Here is a 16,694-nt window from a genome sequence, read left to right on the forward strand (position 1 = left end):
TTGCAGAACCCAAAGTTGAGAAGGTCCCTCAATGTTTTCCTTTTAAGCTCTTCTGCCTGAAAAGTAACAAGGCAGTTGGGAAAATTCATGATTTGGGTTCTGGGGAGACCTCAGTTCTAGTTCATGCTCTTAATTGAACTTGGGCAAACATTTAACACCCGCCACCCTCAGTTTTCTTATCTGTGAAATGGGCAAACTAGACTTAAATCTGAGTGATAATTTCTTTCTCTTTTACTCCCTAAGTTCTAACGGTGACCTGAATTGCAAGTACTCATGGAAAACAAATGACAAAGTGGTTAAGAAAACAATCAGATGTTAAAGAGTATAATCTCATTTAAAGTATTAGAAAGGCCAGTGAATTTGATGTGTGTGCATGACCAAGCACTTCCTCCACTCTATCTTTAGGCCTGTGTCATGGAATTGGAATTAATATGTCTTTGGAGTTTTTGTAGTTCTACTTGAGGACACTTAGTTTTGTAACAGTACCATTAAAAACCAACTTTCCAGGCAGAGATTTCAGCATGCAGATGCCCCCATGGGATTCAGCGATTGGCCTGGCGTCCATAGCCTGAATCAGAGTTTAAAAATTCTTTAAAATAAACAGTGGTGTTCTGGCTTGTTGAAGGTCTTACTCTCTGGGGGGGGGGGGGGGGGGGGGGGGGAACCTCTATTTTTGCTTGCATGGTATAAAGCCTTTATTTTAGGTTAAATGGGTATTTCAATCCATCTGTATTAATGCTGATGTGGGCTGTGGACACCACTGTGAAGCTGGTCTTTGTACCGGGAGCTGAATTGAGTGGCCAGGGCCTTCCTTTGTTTCTCACTGACTTTGTCTCTGAGAGCTAGACTATTGCTGCAGAAAAAATGAAAAGATATTGTTTTTAGATCCAAAGATGGAAGAACTCCCTCTGTGCAGAGAAACCAAGTAGAACCAAGGGTGTAGGTGCACCATCAGAAAAATAGTGACTGGATTGGTTTTGTTCCTTTCTTCACTGATGCTGGCACCAAAAGACTTCTGCTAAAGGCTTATGATTACCTGTGCACCTTGATGCCAATTTAATTAGACAAGGATCAGTTGAATTAGGGAGCTAGTTGTTGTTTCTCGATCTCTAGCTTTGTTTTTTCCTCACTTATCCAACCTCATATGATAATGACTGAGTAAACATGTCTACTTTGACATCCTGCAAACCTCAAACTTAACATATCTGAAACTCAATTCCTGTCACTGGTTAGAAACAAAAGTGAGATGGGGGAGGGCTCTGCTTTCTGTTCATTTCCAATATGTATTATTCTCCTTGGCTTTGTTGTCTAAACTCAGAAATTGAACCTTGCTTCTGAATTTTGTCTTCTCTCTCTTGCTTCCTATGTGTTAACAGTGATTCAATCCCATGGACTCTTTCTTCCATCTATGACCTGATTCTATCCTTTCTATTTCTGTTGCCCCATTTAATAAAAGTTCTCAGATTTTTGTGCCTAAACTACTGCAATAACCTCCTGAGTTCCCTTTTTCATCACTTACCCAATATCATTCCTGCTGCAACTGTCTCTCTTCTCCTTATGCTTCCATGGTTTATGCCTCGTCTTGCTTTTTCGCCCAGACCGAGATACTTTCTATTCCCTCATTCATTTCACCTGACATTCTTCAGCAAGCTTACTTTAACCCTTCTATGAGCCCAGCGAACACTTTTCCTCCAGATCCTAATTGTACCATGAAGATTTACCATATGCTTCACTATTTTCATTTGAGAAAACAGATACAATATTCAATGTAGTCTTCTAGGAGCTCTTAGAATTATGAACAAAATTACATGAAGATGATAAATCTGGTCAGAAAATTAGGTATAGAGATAGGTAGTCATAATAATAATAATAATAATAATAATAATATTGACACTGGTTATCATTGATTGAGTACCTCTCATGTGCCAGAACATATCCTAAGCCTTTTATTGTCATTGACCCATTTAATTCTACAATTACTCAGTGGGGTTTGGTCCTCAGTATCCCATTTCACAGATGTGAAAACAGATTCAGGCGGGTTCAGTGCAAGGAGCACATATTTTAAAGGAGCTCCAAAGAATTATGAAAGCCCAGCAGAAGGATGACTGCCATCCAGTTGGGAGAAGGGCTGTAAAAGAGATGATAAAAGTAAAGGAAATTGAGTATTTTCCACTTAGTTAATGAGAAATGCTACATTGTTTAGTCTTACATTATTATAGTTCTGTAAGTTCAGGTTTTGCTTCTAACTGGATGGTAAGCTCCTTGAGCATGTGTATTAATTCTTTTTTCTGCTCCACAGCATCTAATCCAGTGCTTTTCATATAGTAAGTGCATGTTGATTGAAAATTAACTCTGTCTTGTAATTTTGAGCACAAAGGTGCTGCATTCCAGTCTTTGTTGTTGCTGTTACAGTTCTAGGTATATACTTTGAGTTAGCCTGCTACTTTGATTGTTGGGAGTTAGGTTGCTTATCAATACACTATGTACATGTCAATATAATTATAATAATATTATTTTTGGATTTTTAATTTATTAAGAAACATTTTTGGACCTGTTTTTCCCTACTTATCCTATACAAAAGTATTTGCTAAGGAGAGTTTGATTTACAATGGAAAGCATTAGGGCTGGTATAGGTGAGCTGATGTGAGCTGTGAGTGATTTTCACAGAACTATTTCTATTCTCTAGAGTTTCTCATCCTGGTAGTGTGTCCTTTCTAATGTGTCAAGTGACTTTCTCACAGGGTTGTTGAGAGGATTAAATGAAATAATTTAAAAAAGTAAAGCAATTGGAACAGAGTCCACCACACAGTAATGTTATATAGGTGTTAAATATCACCATCACCATATTCACTATCATCATCATTGCTGTCATCATCACCATCATTATCATCGTCATCACTCCTGTCCATACATCTTTAAATGCCATTGGATATCAGTGACCAAAATGATGACCTTAGTTTCAGTACTAATATCAATACTGCACTTGGTTGTGTGGTCTTGGGAGGATTTATAATAACAGAATTACCTAATCTTCCCAGAGCAAAGACAGATATATTTTATCAATACACAACTAGTGTCATCACTTCTCATGTATCATATATGACATTCTTCTGGGGGGAGAATGCAGGGTCCTCTTTCTGGAAAAAGTATCTACGATTCCATGGACACACCTCCAGTCACTTCCTATGTGGCCTTCACTCAGCATCCTTGATCAAAAGTGGATTCCATTTACATTCCATTCAATAAATACAGCAATTTTAAAGGTTACTTGGAAGTTACTAACAAGTAATAGCTCTGAAATATGTGAACTAAAATTGAATTTATGATTGATCAGCAACTTTTTTCACAAATAATTTTGTTCTTTAAATTAAATATAATTAATTGTTATGGAAATAGAAGTTATTTGTGATTTAAATGAAAAACAAATTTAGGATAAAACGTATTTTGCTAGTGATCCATTTGTTCTTTCCAAGGGTAAATAACACATATTTATATGATGAGAACTATTATAATTTTAATAATACCTGTTGAGATATTCCCATCCTGAAAGTTACATGTTCAAAAATATTGATTTGGTAGTCTTCTTCCTGAATTCTCCTGAAGTAAACATAATGCAGAGTTTTGGGTGCAGTTGCAATCACTAAGCACGTGGTTCTTTCAGTTCAACTTTCCTGTAATGCATATTCTTTTCAGTAACATTTATTGCCTATAATAAAATAAAATTTAAAAATAAAAGAGGTTTAAAATAAAGTTTTCACAAAAGTAAAATAAAAATCGTTGGAAGGGAGGCAACGTGAGTCTTCCTAGTTCACCCTTTACTTTTAATTCAAAATCAGACAAAGGTGGAGAAAATATAAACTCAAAATAAAGTTTAAAATGATTAAATACATGTTATTTTTAATTCATTATCCTTACTACTCTCCTATTGCTGCTGGCTGAGGTTTGGGATCCCTGGAATAGAAAAGCGTCCCTCTTTCTTAAAGTACTTCCTTAAATGAGAGTGCATTGAAACCTAAAGCAGTGTTCAGGTGGTTTTGATGAGAATTTCTGACTGTGTATTGTTTTTTCTTAGATATGGTGGTGATCTTTATAAATAATAGTTATTACCAAGCTGTTTTAAGAATTATAGATATAATAAATTCATTGTTTTTTCTGATTTTAATCAATGTGTGACCAAAGGAAATCGTAAATAAGGTCTACGTCAACTAGAACTAAGTCTCATAAAAGCACAAACTCAGCAGTAGGTTTGAAAATGAATTTGTGTACCTTAACACTCAAATTTGTTTCTGTTTTGGGTTTTAAAATATACAGTTTTCTGAGTATTTGAAAAATTGTAAATACTCAATATAGAAACTTCAGAATTTGAAAGACCATATAAAGATTACTTTATTATAATCCCTCTAGGGGAAGCTTGGTTAGAATTATTTCTATTTTAATTCTTCATAAATGGTGTATACAGGGAACATGCAAATATTTAACAATCGGTCTGCACAGGCATAGGAAGCATCGCTACATGAAAATAGTCAATCTGGATAAGTTATTATTTGCTGAATATCATCTCTATTGTGTGTATACATATATATGTTAATGCACGCATTTACAAGTTTATATATTTGCTATAATGCATACATATATAATACACAGTCTTATAAATTTACACACTTTGAATGTAATAATTACAATTTTGATATTTAGACTATTCCTACTATTGTTTAGTTCTGATTAATCTGTGAAAATAGAATAGTTAGTAGGCAAATTAGAAATGCAAATTGGGTTGATGGGGAGTATGAATTTTTAAACTACTCAACGAATACCTTCGAAGCACCTGTTTATTAGCAATGACTATGCGAAGTATAAATCATTTTTATCAAGAACATAGTGAAGCTCAGAGAAGAACTTTTGCAGGGCAATATTTTCTTATCATTCACAGGGTTACAGCATAGAATTTTAAATAATCTGCATGGCTTTTAAAGCTATTTGTTTGCGTTCTTCACCAATTAATTCTTTTCTTTTAGCGCCATGCCCAAGCGGTAAGTTCAAAGAAGTAAATATTTTACTTCATTAACATGTTATTTTACTATCTAACTTCCTTGTTTGAAAGGCAACTGAGCATATATAGAATGAATTTAACAAACTTTTTCTTTAAGAGGTAAAATTATGTGTATATAATGTATACAAACATTAAGATTGTATCAGTACCATATAACAGTGGAAGTTTTACAGATTTCCTTGAGGAGTTAAGTTCACCTTGCAGCTCGCATGTTAAGATATTTTCTTCCAAATGAGTAATCCTGAAATTAAAAATTCACGAGGGAATCAAAATATATTTGAGACATCAGAAGGAAAGTAAAGAGTTCCACCTTTTTGCTTATTCCTTTCAAGGAGTTAGTCTTGAGAATTCAGAAGGATTCATATAGGAAATACATGGGCTCATGCCAAGTGTTGACCTTTTTGATACGGAGTGACCAGTGTACTCACCTTATTCTGAAAGAGGATCTCTTTGTCATAACATATCCATCTACGTGATTTGGTTATTAGGAAAGAACACTTATCTGAGCAGTTCTTGAAATGCTGAAGCCTAATAAAAAATCAGCTGAAGATTAGGTTTCAACACAAACTTACACTTCATGATAGGTGGTAGCAGATCACAGAGTGCATTACGGAGTAGCTTTGCCTCTCATTTGATGTGAAGGTGCTATGAGAGCACACGCTTTTACATTTATTTACACCCCAAAATTCCTGTAACAGGAAATTCACTCCATCAGAGAAGAGCGATTTCTATCCTCATTTGTGTTTGAAACATGAAAACAACATAACAGCTGCATGCTGCATTGAATAAAGAAGATACACATGCATTTAAATCACTTATATCTTACTTTTTTATGATGCAATTGTGAATTATGTTCTTTTTGCATCTGTAATTAGAGGGCAGAACAGATGGCGAAGGCTTCGTTTAAAGTGATGTGTCCATTAAAATAACCTATGCTGCCAAATGATTGTTCACTCTAACAGGGTATTCATTCACTATGGCAGGCACTTTGCGGTACTGAAATATGTTGCAAAGGCCCCTGGACTATACATGACGCTTATTATTTTTAAGGGCTTTCCAATAAAAGGGTTCACTGTAGCACAGCTAGCTTTGTACCTCATTTATCTTCTGAGCATATGTTTTACTATATTGTTCTAATTAAAAAGTGACCTTGTATATAATGATCAGAACTCAGTGCTGAAAATGATTCATATAGGAGCTGGGGATATGAGAAGACAGTCTAAGTCATATTAAACTTGGCAGTGAGAGGGGAATGGGGGTGGTGGATTGTTGGGGAGAAAACCTTTTCCCAAGATCAGAAGTGCAAAGAGTTCAGGAAAATCAGTTTATCTCTAGGACAAAACAACCTGTTATTCCACATTATTCGGGGAGACTTTTGGAAAAAAAAAAAAAAAAAAGAATAAAAACTAAAGAATAAAGGTCATCATAAAGTTTATTGCAAAGCTCATATAAAATTTAGTTATTTTACATTCAGCCAAAGCATATTGACCTCTGTGTTTTTCAAAGCTGCTAAAGATGCACTTTGTTTTGCTTTGCTTTGTCAAGATATGTTAGAATTTTTTTTTGGCATGCCAGATTCTGTCAGCTTTCATCAGAAATATTATTGAACTTTCATTTTTGCCACCTTCTAAGGACAAAGAGCTTTCAAATGTCATTTTATAGAATGCTCAGAACTCGGCAAAATAGTTATAATTTCTACACAATGAAAGAGAAAATGGCTTTAGAAAGATCATGAGAGTGGCCCTACTTATCCAGCTGGTAAAGGCACTTAAAAAATTATAAAAATAAACAACAGAAAACAGCATAGATGACTTCTTGGTGTAATTTCTGGGAAAAAGGCTTCCTAAATCAAAACTGATGAAAAAAATCAAAATCACATGTTAAAAATTTCACCAACAAAATTAAAATGCAAACATCGAAGTAGAAGAAAATATGTATAACTGATATGAAAGGAAAATTGTTATCCTTAATATGTGAAGAAGTCATACAAATCAACAAGAAAAGTTCTGAGAATCCCAGATGGAGGGCAAGGGTAAAACCAGTTAGTTTAGAAGAGGAAATACAAAGCAATAATTAAGATAATAAATGTGTTCAACTTTATTTGTAATCAAACTATTTTTAAATAAGCAACAGAATGTAATGTTTTCAACTAAAACTCTTAAGAGCCATTTTCAAAATGTTCAGTTACCTCTGGTGAAGACTCAGTAATATGTTAGTGTGGTTAAGAAAACTCATCTTGGAAACTCTTGTCTAAAAAGCATTTGATTAATTTGTATCAAAAACATTAAAATATTGTGTGCATTTTATCCCTCCATTGTACTTTTATAAGCAAGCACTGCTAAGGAATCAAGCAGAAACGTGGACGTAACTTTGTGAATTAGGATGTTAACAATAGTGTTATTTATTGAAATTAAAAAAACTTGGAAACCACCTAAATACCAACACTTGAGTTATGGTTTGGCAAATTTTAATATTTGCATATAATGCCCGAATATTTCAACATTAAAAGTAATGTTCTTAAAATCTGGGTTCTGTTTGCCTGCAAGGAAGAAATTCTATATAAAGTTGACTTGCATGCAATTTTGAGTTCCAAAATTCATTATGAAAATTTATTTCTGCCAAACTGAATTCTGTCTCTCAAGCATTCTCTTAAATTTTGGTTCCTCAATGGGAGATTCTCATACTTTGGCAGGTTTTCTGCACCAGCCTTTTTGTGAGTAGTTAATGATCTGTAAACAACCGTTTAAAGGCACCAGGGGAGTTCACCACTTAAAATAATTCTGTAGGGAACTCTTTTGTGAAAAGAAAAATCTATGGGTAATACAAATATTCGTCCCTAAACAATTTTTTATTTGTTTTAAATTTTACTTTAAAATCCTTTAGGTGGAGCTACCAATCATCATAAGAGTATTTTTATTTCTGAAAAAAAAAATCACTCCCATTTTACCAAAATAAATGTTTCCCCATCTTCTTTAGGAAACTTTAATTTGGCATTGTAATGAGAGGGCACACTGTGGAAGTGGAGAAATTCTCAATGACAATGGCTTGGTCTTTAGATTCTTTGCATTGCTATTTATGGAATTCTGTAAATATTCTTACAGTCTTTTATTTATTTAACTTAATTGAATGTATTTATTTATTTATTTTGAGACAGAGTCTTATTCTGTTGCCCAGGCTGGAGCGTACAGGCATGATCTCAGTTCACCACAACTTCTGCCTCCCAGGTTCAAGCAACTGGTATGCCTCAGCCTCCCCAGTAGCTGGGACTACAAGTGTGTGCCACCACATCTGGCTAATTATTGTATTTTTAGTAGAGATGGGGTTTTGCCATGTCGGCCAGGCTGGTTTCCAACTCCTGGCCTCAAGTGTTCCTCCTGCCTTGGCCTCCAAAAGTGCTGGGATTAGAAGCGTTAGCCACCATGTCAAGCCATATTCTTCCAATATTTTAATGAGCATTGGTGACATTGTGTGGAGCTTAGAAGTGAAGCAGCAAGCACAGTTAAATCAAGTAGGCTTTCCTGGGTCCTACATTCTTGGAAGGAACTTAGAAATACCCATGAGGTCTACGCTGCTAGGGAGACACTGCAGAAAATCACAGTTTCCCCTCATGTGAGGTGCTATATGAATAGGGAACTGGATTTCCATGCATAGACTTCCTGCTTAACTCTCATGCAATCTCCCAGTCCCAAAATGTCCCAGTGTGGACTAAGATGATAAATAACACCAGTTTTATAAGAAAATCAGAAAGATTAACGAGACAGTGATATTGAAATGATTTTCAATCTTGTACAGGGAAATTGAGCACTTACCATATTATGTGTTTTCACTGCTTTCTTGTCAATTCCATCCCAGGTTGTAAAATTCTATGGAACAGGTGCGCCGGCACAGTGGCTCACGCCTGTAATCCTAGTACTTTGTACTTTGGAGGCTGAGGCAGGCAGATCGCTGGAGCTCAGGAGTTCGACACCAGCCTGGCCAATATGGTGGAACCCTGTCTCTACTAAAAATGCAAAAATCAGTGTGGTAGCACACGCCAGTAATCCAAGCTACTTGGAAGTCTGAGGTGGGAAGATCGCTTGAGCTTGGGAGGTGGAGGTTGCAGTGAGCCAAGATGGTGGCCACTGCACTCCAGCCTGGGCAACAGAGTGAGGCCCTGGCTCCAAAAACAAAAACAAAAACAAAAACACAGGTGCCAGACCTCATTCACCTTTTCTTTTCCAGGACTCACTGTAGATACTACCTGAGAATCCACACTTCTGTGTTTTATAAGTAGGTATTTTCTTCTCTTTCATTGGGCTGTGCATAAAGTATCTGCCTATAGTTTCTGAGTAAAGTGTTATTATATTTCAAGCTCTTTGGAGGATGTCCATATATTCCGAGGATCAATAGTTCTGCCAGTGTTTATGCTATTTTTATTTACAGCATCTTCTCCATCATCATTAACTACTTCACACAAGGCCCTGGACTAAATTTAAAGATGCTTTACCTATCCAGTAGGATCTTAGAATCTAGTCCCTTCATGAAACAATATGACTAATCAGTAACAAAGAGATTAAGTATTCAGCATTCCAGATTCTGTCTTTTCACAGATGTAAAAATATTCGACATATTTTTTATTGATTTAAAATGGAATGAGGCATAAAAACAATACAGAACTAATACAGAATAAAAAATAGCTGAATATACATTGAAATGTGGTTGCCAAATATACCTAGAGAAAATGGGTCTTTTGCGTTTTTTTATTACGAAAACTCAATTTTAAAATATCAATATTTTACGCTTTCATTTTTGATCTCTGACCAAGCTATTTGTCAATGTTAGAATGGTGTTCTGCAACCACTCCTTCTATGCCTTTACATTGTGAAATGGGTCTTGGCTGGTCATTCTTTTTCATCGAGTGAATCTTTCTTTCTAGGTTAAGACTTTCTGTCTTTACCTCCCAAAAGGTTATATCTATAATAATTGTGTTATTCTACCTGCCACTGACCATTTCTCAATTGTTCTAACTCAAGTATTTGTGGTTTTCAGAAGGAATATGCTTCCCATTTATTCCCATACATAGATGCTTGCTTAATGAATGCCTGCGGTCTGCTTCCTCTGCCCCAGAAAATTAAGAGGCCATAGATCACGAGAGAAAATGCTAATTCAAAGGGTGAGCTTGGCACGGTTTGAAGCTTTTGTCAGCCTGGTGAGATGGTTTGGAAATCTATGGTTTGTTCGAGAGATTTCTTCTGCCTATGCAGGTTTTAATTCATTAAGGTCAATTCAAGAAGCTTTGCAACTTTACATATCTGGCCACCCAGGTAAGCCAACCGTGTGTGTGTGTGTGTGTGTGTGTGTGTGTGTGGGCGCGCACACCCTGAGACCTTGAGCACTGTTAATTCCAGTTGTGAGTGGAGGTGATGACTGACATGTTTTCACAGAGGACAGTTTTCAGGTCTTGAAGAGACCTGTTGGGATAAACACAGTCAAGATAATAGCATTGGGGCAGGACAAAAGCAGCATCGTTGTGAAAATGCCTTCAACCTGAAACATTCTGATGGGACTATGCATGAACAATGGACACAAACTGCCTAATGTGGTATGTAAAGATAGCAATAACCCTTAATGGCAATTGTAAAATGAAGCATTATGTTAGCCAGCAGAAAGGAAAATGCAAATTGATTCTCTTTTTGTTTAGATGTAAGTGCTTATCAAGGTTAGTAGGTATTCAAGGTCTGTGACACCAGAATAATTTGTTTTATTATAATACATGTAAAAGAAGAGCGCTTGGGGCTTTCTGAGTGACTCAGATGACCAGATAAAATTCTACAGTCTAGGCTTTAACAATCTCCTCTCAACATATCTCATACTCTATCTGATGGGGAGAGGGAGATTCAGAACTGAAACCCTTTCAACAATGAGATGGGAGAATTAATCGTTATAATGGGTGATAGCTGTTTATATTTTGTTCCTTGGTGAGAATATTGAGTTGAAACTTGCATTTTGACTCGAACTGTTTCACAGCTGCTTTTTAGTAAAAGCCTTTCCAAGCTCTTTATCTCAGGCACTGCCAGGACACTGGCAAGATGTTCACTGTTGATTCTCCCCAATCACAGTGGCTCATTAGACAGCAGAGATTAGGGCGCATGCGAATCAGTTTGGTTAGAATATAAACCATACACGGCTCAACCACCACATCTCAAGCGCTACTAAATCTAAAGTCTTTAGGACCCTTTATTCTGGCCCTGTTACCACCCTGAAGTAACAGCTTAATCTATGGATGCTGTCACATAGTGACACCTATTGTTGGAAGAAGCAGTTTTTGGCAATGCTCTAATGCATCTCTACCCATATGGCGGCTCAGGAAGAGGGAAGCTAGGAGGGCAGAGGGAGTTCATAATGATGGGCAAAGCTTTTCATTTGGAATACTGAGCCACAGTGAGAGTTCCTGAATGTCTTCTCCGGATAAAACTCAGCTCAAATGACAGGCTCATTTATGAAGATGTTGGCAATGTTAAACAGGCTGCTCAGCATTTTCTTTAAGGTGTTAGGTAGATGCAAAATGCTAGTAGCCATTCTTACACATGCTAATGAACCAGATAAAGCCAGCTGTACACAAGTGGACATAAACATAGAAATGGATACACCTCTCTTATTCTTAAAATTTGGTATTAGGATCTTCCTTCTGGTAGGTTACTGGGTCTTAAAATTTTCTTTTCTTTCTTTTTAGACGGAGTCTCACTCTGTCGCCCAGGCTGGAGTGCAGTGGCGCGATCACTGCAAGCTCTGCCTTCCGGGTTCATGCCATTCTCCTACCTTAGCTGGGACTACAGGCGTCCACCACCACGCCTGGCTAATTTTTTTTTTTTTTTTTTTGTATTTTTAGTAGAGACAGGGTTTCACCATGTTATCCAGGATGTTCTCGATCTCCTGACCTCATGATCCGCCTGCCTCAGCCTCCCGAAGTACTGGGATTACAGGCGTGATCCACCGCGCCTGGCCAAAATTTTCATAAAAAATGATGTCTTTTATTTTGTGAGTGGTTGAGTGATGGAAATAGCTAGTTAGTTGCTACTCAGGTGTGATATTGAAAACATGCAAAATGTCATTTTCCTCAGGGAACTTAGAATCAAATTTTGGGCTGGATGTTTTCTGGCCTCTCATGCTATTACTCTGAAAATAAATGGGAGATTTTTCTTGGGAATGCATCGTTATTTCTCAAGGGAAAATCACTGAAAAGATTTTTATTAATTAACAGTAATAAACTGTAAAAATAAAACAAACTGAGTTATGTCTTTGGTTTGCAATTAACAGAAAAGAACTTGAGCTAGTTTAAGCAAAAAAAAAAAAAAAAAAAAAAAAAAAAAAAAAGGATATTCATTGGAAAGATACTGAAAGTGTCATGGAAGGATTGAACCAATTGAACTCAAAGAGCAGTTGATTTTCAGCCTTCCCTCTGGAGACACACCATCAGTTGACTCAGCTCCCAATACTCTCTGTTAATGTAAAGAAGTTCATGTAAAAGAGAAGCCGACTGGCCAACTTGGACGAGGGGTTGGTCAGATAATGTCACATCCTGTGTCCAGGGATGCAGGATTGTAACACTCACACTTGGCCACTGAGGGGCCTTTCTTTGGATGAGGGAAGGTTCTCAAGGAAGGAAAAAGTGAGAGTTAGACACCCCAAAATATGGTGGTTATAGTGGCGGGATAATAAAGGTTCTCACTCTGCAAACAATTTAAGAGAAGCAAATGCTGACAGAATAAGTTTCAGAATGGTATAGAATTTACTTTTATAGAAACTAATGATTTGGAGCATGGGGGCAGTTTGAACCCTGATTGTATACTGTTGTCTCTTTCGATCTGTTGATTCTTGCTTTGTTGGTCAGGCTACTGATGATTCTGTATGTAGCCCAAATGGGTCAGCATTAGTCTCATAACCAAGTGATAATGTAGGCTCAGAAGAGGAGGCGATCTTGACTGTAGGATAAACTCTAAATAGCATAGCATGGCACTTGAGGCCTTTTGAAGTCTGGCTTTCTTCCTTTCACAATCTGATTTTCCTTCTCAGGCTACCCTGTTCCCTGGATGTGTAGTGAAGGCAAGTTTCCAGTTGCACATAGAACTTCTTGTATTTCCTATAACCTGCTGCATATTTTCTATGCTGATGCCCCTTTGTTTATGCCATTTCTGTTGACCTGGAAAACAATTCCTCTCTTCTACCTGGGAAACTTCTGCTGGCCCTTGAAAGTGCATATCAGGGCTCAAATATCACCTCTTCCAGGATGACCCCTTTGTCCTGAGCATCTGTCGAAGTGCTTGGCTCTGCAGTGGTCTCACTCCAATCCTCAGAACACGTTCTCCCGAAGATGAAGAATATGTTTCTTCTTCACCTTTGCATTCTTCTCAACATCTAGCCCAATTCCGGCACAAGAAATGCTTTTTGAAAGAACGAAGAAGGTGGTGGAAATGTGACTGAACTGGTGACCTCCAGAACATCTCCTCCTGCTGCTTCACAGAGCCTTGCAGCTGTCACCTGGACCTTCCTTCTGCAGCCTATAGGTGGCAATGAGAGGTTTCTCTCGGATGCTTTTCTTTTCTTCAGGTCTGATGGTAATGACAGATCATTCAGAAGCATGCTGTGTTTGGAATGAAACCAACACAGCAACAGTGTTATATACACTTCAGTCCCTATCAATTGTGACAGGATTTTTAGATGGGGATTTTATGACGGAGGACTTCATATCGCGTCGCACCTTCCCTGAGCCATCCACTCCTGGGGGAATGTTTGTCCACAGTTGCAAAAAAGCCAAGAAAACCCGCAACATATTGTTGTTTCCTAGTGTAGGCAGCATCCCATTGTTCCTGTTATTGGCTACACAGACCCACATGCTATTTGGATGTGTGATGTATGCGCAATATATCCTGTGTATTTACATATTCATATGCGCAAATTATACAAGCATATGCATGTATACAGCCACCGTTTCCGGACACAGGGTGATAAATCACACACACACACACACACACACACGAAAGGAAAGAAAAAAATGATCAGTGTTTTCACTGCTTTACAGATAAGCATCATTTGTGTATCAAAAGTGTGGGCAGAGGCACCGCATTTTAAGTGAGACGGGGCCTTTCTAAATTTTTTGCATCTTTGATCTTTTTCACTGTGTCCATTTTGCTAAATCTGCTTACCAAAAATCAAGGCCAGTGTGCTAATTTGCCTAATTTGGAATTGGAGATAAATGTGGATTGATTTTCAACTTCTCTCAGAATACAGGGGAAGGGCCATCTGTTAGAATTAACTGGGTGTGTAAATCCCTTTTGACGCATCTTCTCTGACAACAGGGTGGAAGAGTAACTGGTCGACCACAGCGTTCTCTCTATTCACAGTGAGAAATACACTGTCCCTCTGAGAAGTCCATCAGTTAATATTAACAAGGAGAAAGAGAAGGAATAACTTGGCAGGAAGCTCTGAATCTCCCCCTGACTTGATTCAAGAGATCATCAAGGAAGGAGTCTAGCTGTAAAGTATACCTCCCTTCCTCTGATGAGAGTGACGACCGGGGTGCCTGGAATCAGAGGGCAGCCTGCTCTCCTTTGGCAAACAAACACCCACTCTGGTAAGTGCCTTTTAATGTGCATCAAGTCTTTGTCTAGGAAAAGGATGCACAGTTGGCAAGTACAGAGCTGTAAGGGGATAGCTTTGACATGCTGATAAAGCTTCTCAGTTTACTTTGGACTTGACTTTATCATTTACTGAAGGATATTATTAGTGTGGAGATGATAGCCATTCTCTGACTTCTCCAACGAAAGCCAGTGAAATGTATATGAACAAAAGGTCTGTTATGGAGAATCCTACCCTGTTTGTTCGGTGACTTTAGGATCCTAATCATACAACCTAACACAGATAAGGCCTGGAGCAGAGGGAAAGAGCCCACCCAGCTTGGGGCCCCAGGAAGACTGGGGAAAGTCAGTCGTGTTAAAAATGGAAGCTCATCCAACTCTGAGCATGTTTGTAGTTTTCCCTTATTGCAAATTTGATATTATAAAAATAGATTTGCTCTTTGGAGCCAGATGGCATGCAGTACTTCTGAAGTTAAATCCAGCCTTATGATGACAATGGCCATTGCCAACAAGGAACCACTTGGACTGTGATGCCAAACTCTTCAGCTCTTGGTGAGTCCTTTTCATCAGGCAAGCACTTCTGAAGCTGTTTGAGTGCAAATATACTTACATGTCCCTTCACAACAATGGGAATCTCGCTGGAGACATTTTCGTGATGATTGCTTTTGGTGGAATCTCTTTTCTGTTTGCTGTGTTTTTGCTTATGGTTTTCATCTGCCTTATTCTTGTCTGAAAAAAATAATTAAGAACACATAAATAATAACCTTGGCAGTGATCACCAATTAGCTGGTTGCTTTACAACATGATTTTACTGCTCATTTTCTGATGGTTTCGTTGACTGACTGATTGATTGATGCATCCATTCATTCTGTAACGTCTACCATGGCATCCAAACACGATTATAGGATCAGGTGTGAAAAGATGAACACAGAGCTTATCGAGACAGGGCATTGAAAAGCCGCGACATCTTCGGAAACCCTTTACAGTTTTCTCAGCTCTAGCTTCTGTCTTACGTAGAAGATAATAATAGTAATTGTACCTCAAATATCATTTATAAAAGTGACTTATAAACTGTAAAATGCCATGCAAGGGCTTTTGACTCTCAGAGGCTAGAACTATCACTGGAATATTGTATACTTTAAGTGAATAAGAACATTTTAAGCATCTATTCCATGCTCAGAACTATGTGAGCAGTTTTGTAGGTAAAAAGACGAATCCTACAGGGATTCTGTATTCAAGAAATCTATGAAAGAAAATAATTTAGTCTTAGAGAATACAAAAATGTAGTCATGAAGTTAAAAAAAAGTTCCTATATGAGTAGTTTATTCGCCAGACAAGGTCATCAGCATTGTGATTCTCTGTCATCCTCAGCTCTGATGCTGCAATAACTCACTTTTAAAGATAACACCAATTATTTTAAGATATGCTACAAGCCTCTTTAAACACAAGAAATGACTCACTTTTATTTCACTAGCAATATTCCGCTTGCTAAACAATTTTCTAATCTCACAGCAGTTAGGAAACTTGATGGTCACTGAATGCAGGCTCCTTTTCTCTATATTTTCCAGAAACAAAAGTGGTTTTCAGTAACAATTGGAAAATATTCATTTGTGATTAAGAGCAAATATGCAGTTGCTTAAGCAAAATTCCCAAATGCAGTCTTGCCCCTAAAACGTATTTAAATTTGGGCTATTTCATTAGTTATGTGATTTAAGAAGGTAAGTTAACGTTTTGAACTTCAGCTTCCTTATGTGTAGAATGGGATAACAATGCCCCATTTTCAAGATGTAACATAAAAATGTGTGCAGATCAACTGTATTAATTAGATGCAGGCTTTGTTTCTCTAACAGAGGGACCTTGAAATAGAGTGGCTTGAACCAACAGAAGTTTCTTCTCTTCTCATGTGGCAGCCTAGTAAGTGGTTCATGGACACTCAATGGTATGGGGACCCAGCAAGGTTCCCTCATGGGTTATAATAACCTGCTTCTAACATGGAGACCAGCAAGACAGGTAGACCAGACAGGTAAGGA

This window comes from Macaca thibetana, chromosome 7 (assembly GCF_024542745.1).
Source record: "Macaca thibetana thibetana isolate TM-01 chromosome 7, ASM2454274v1, whole genome shotgun sequence".
Taxonomy (NCBI): domain Eukaryota; kingdom Metazoa; phylum Chordata; class Mammalia; order Primates; family Cercopithecidae; genus Macaca; species Macaca thibetana.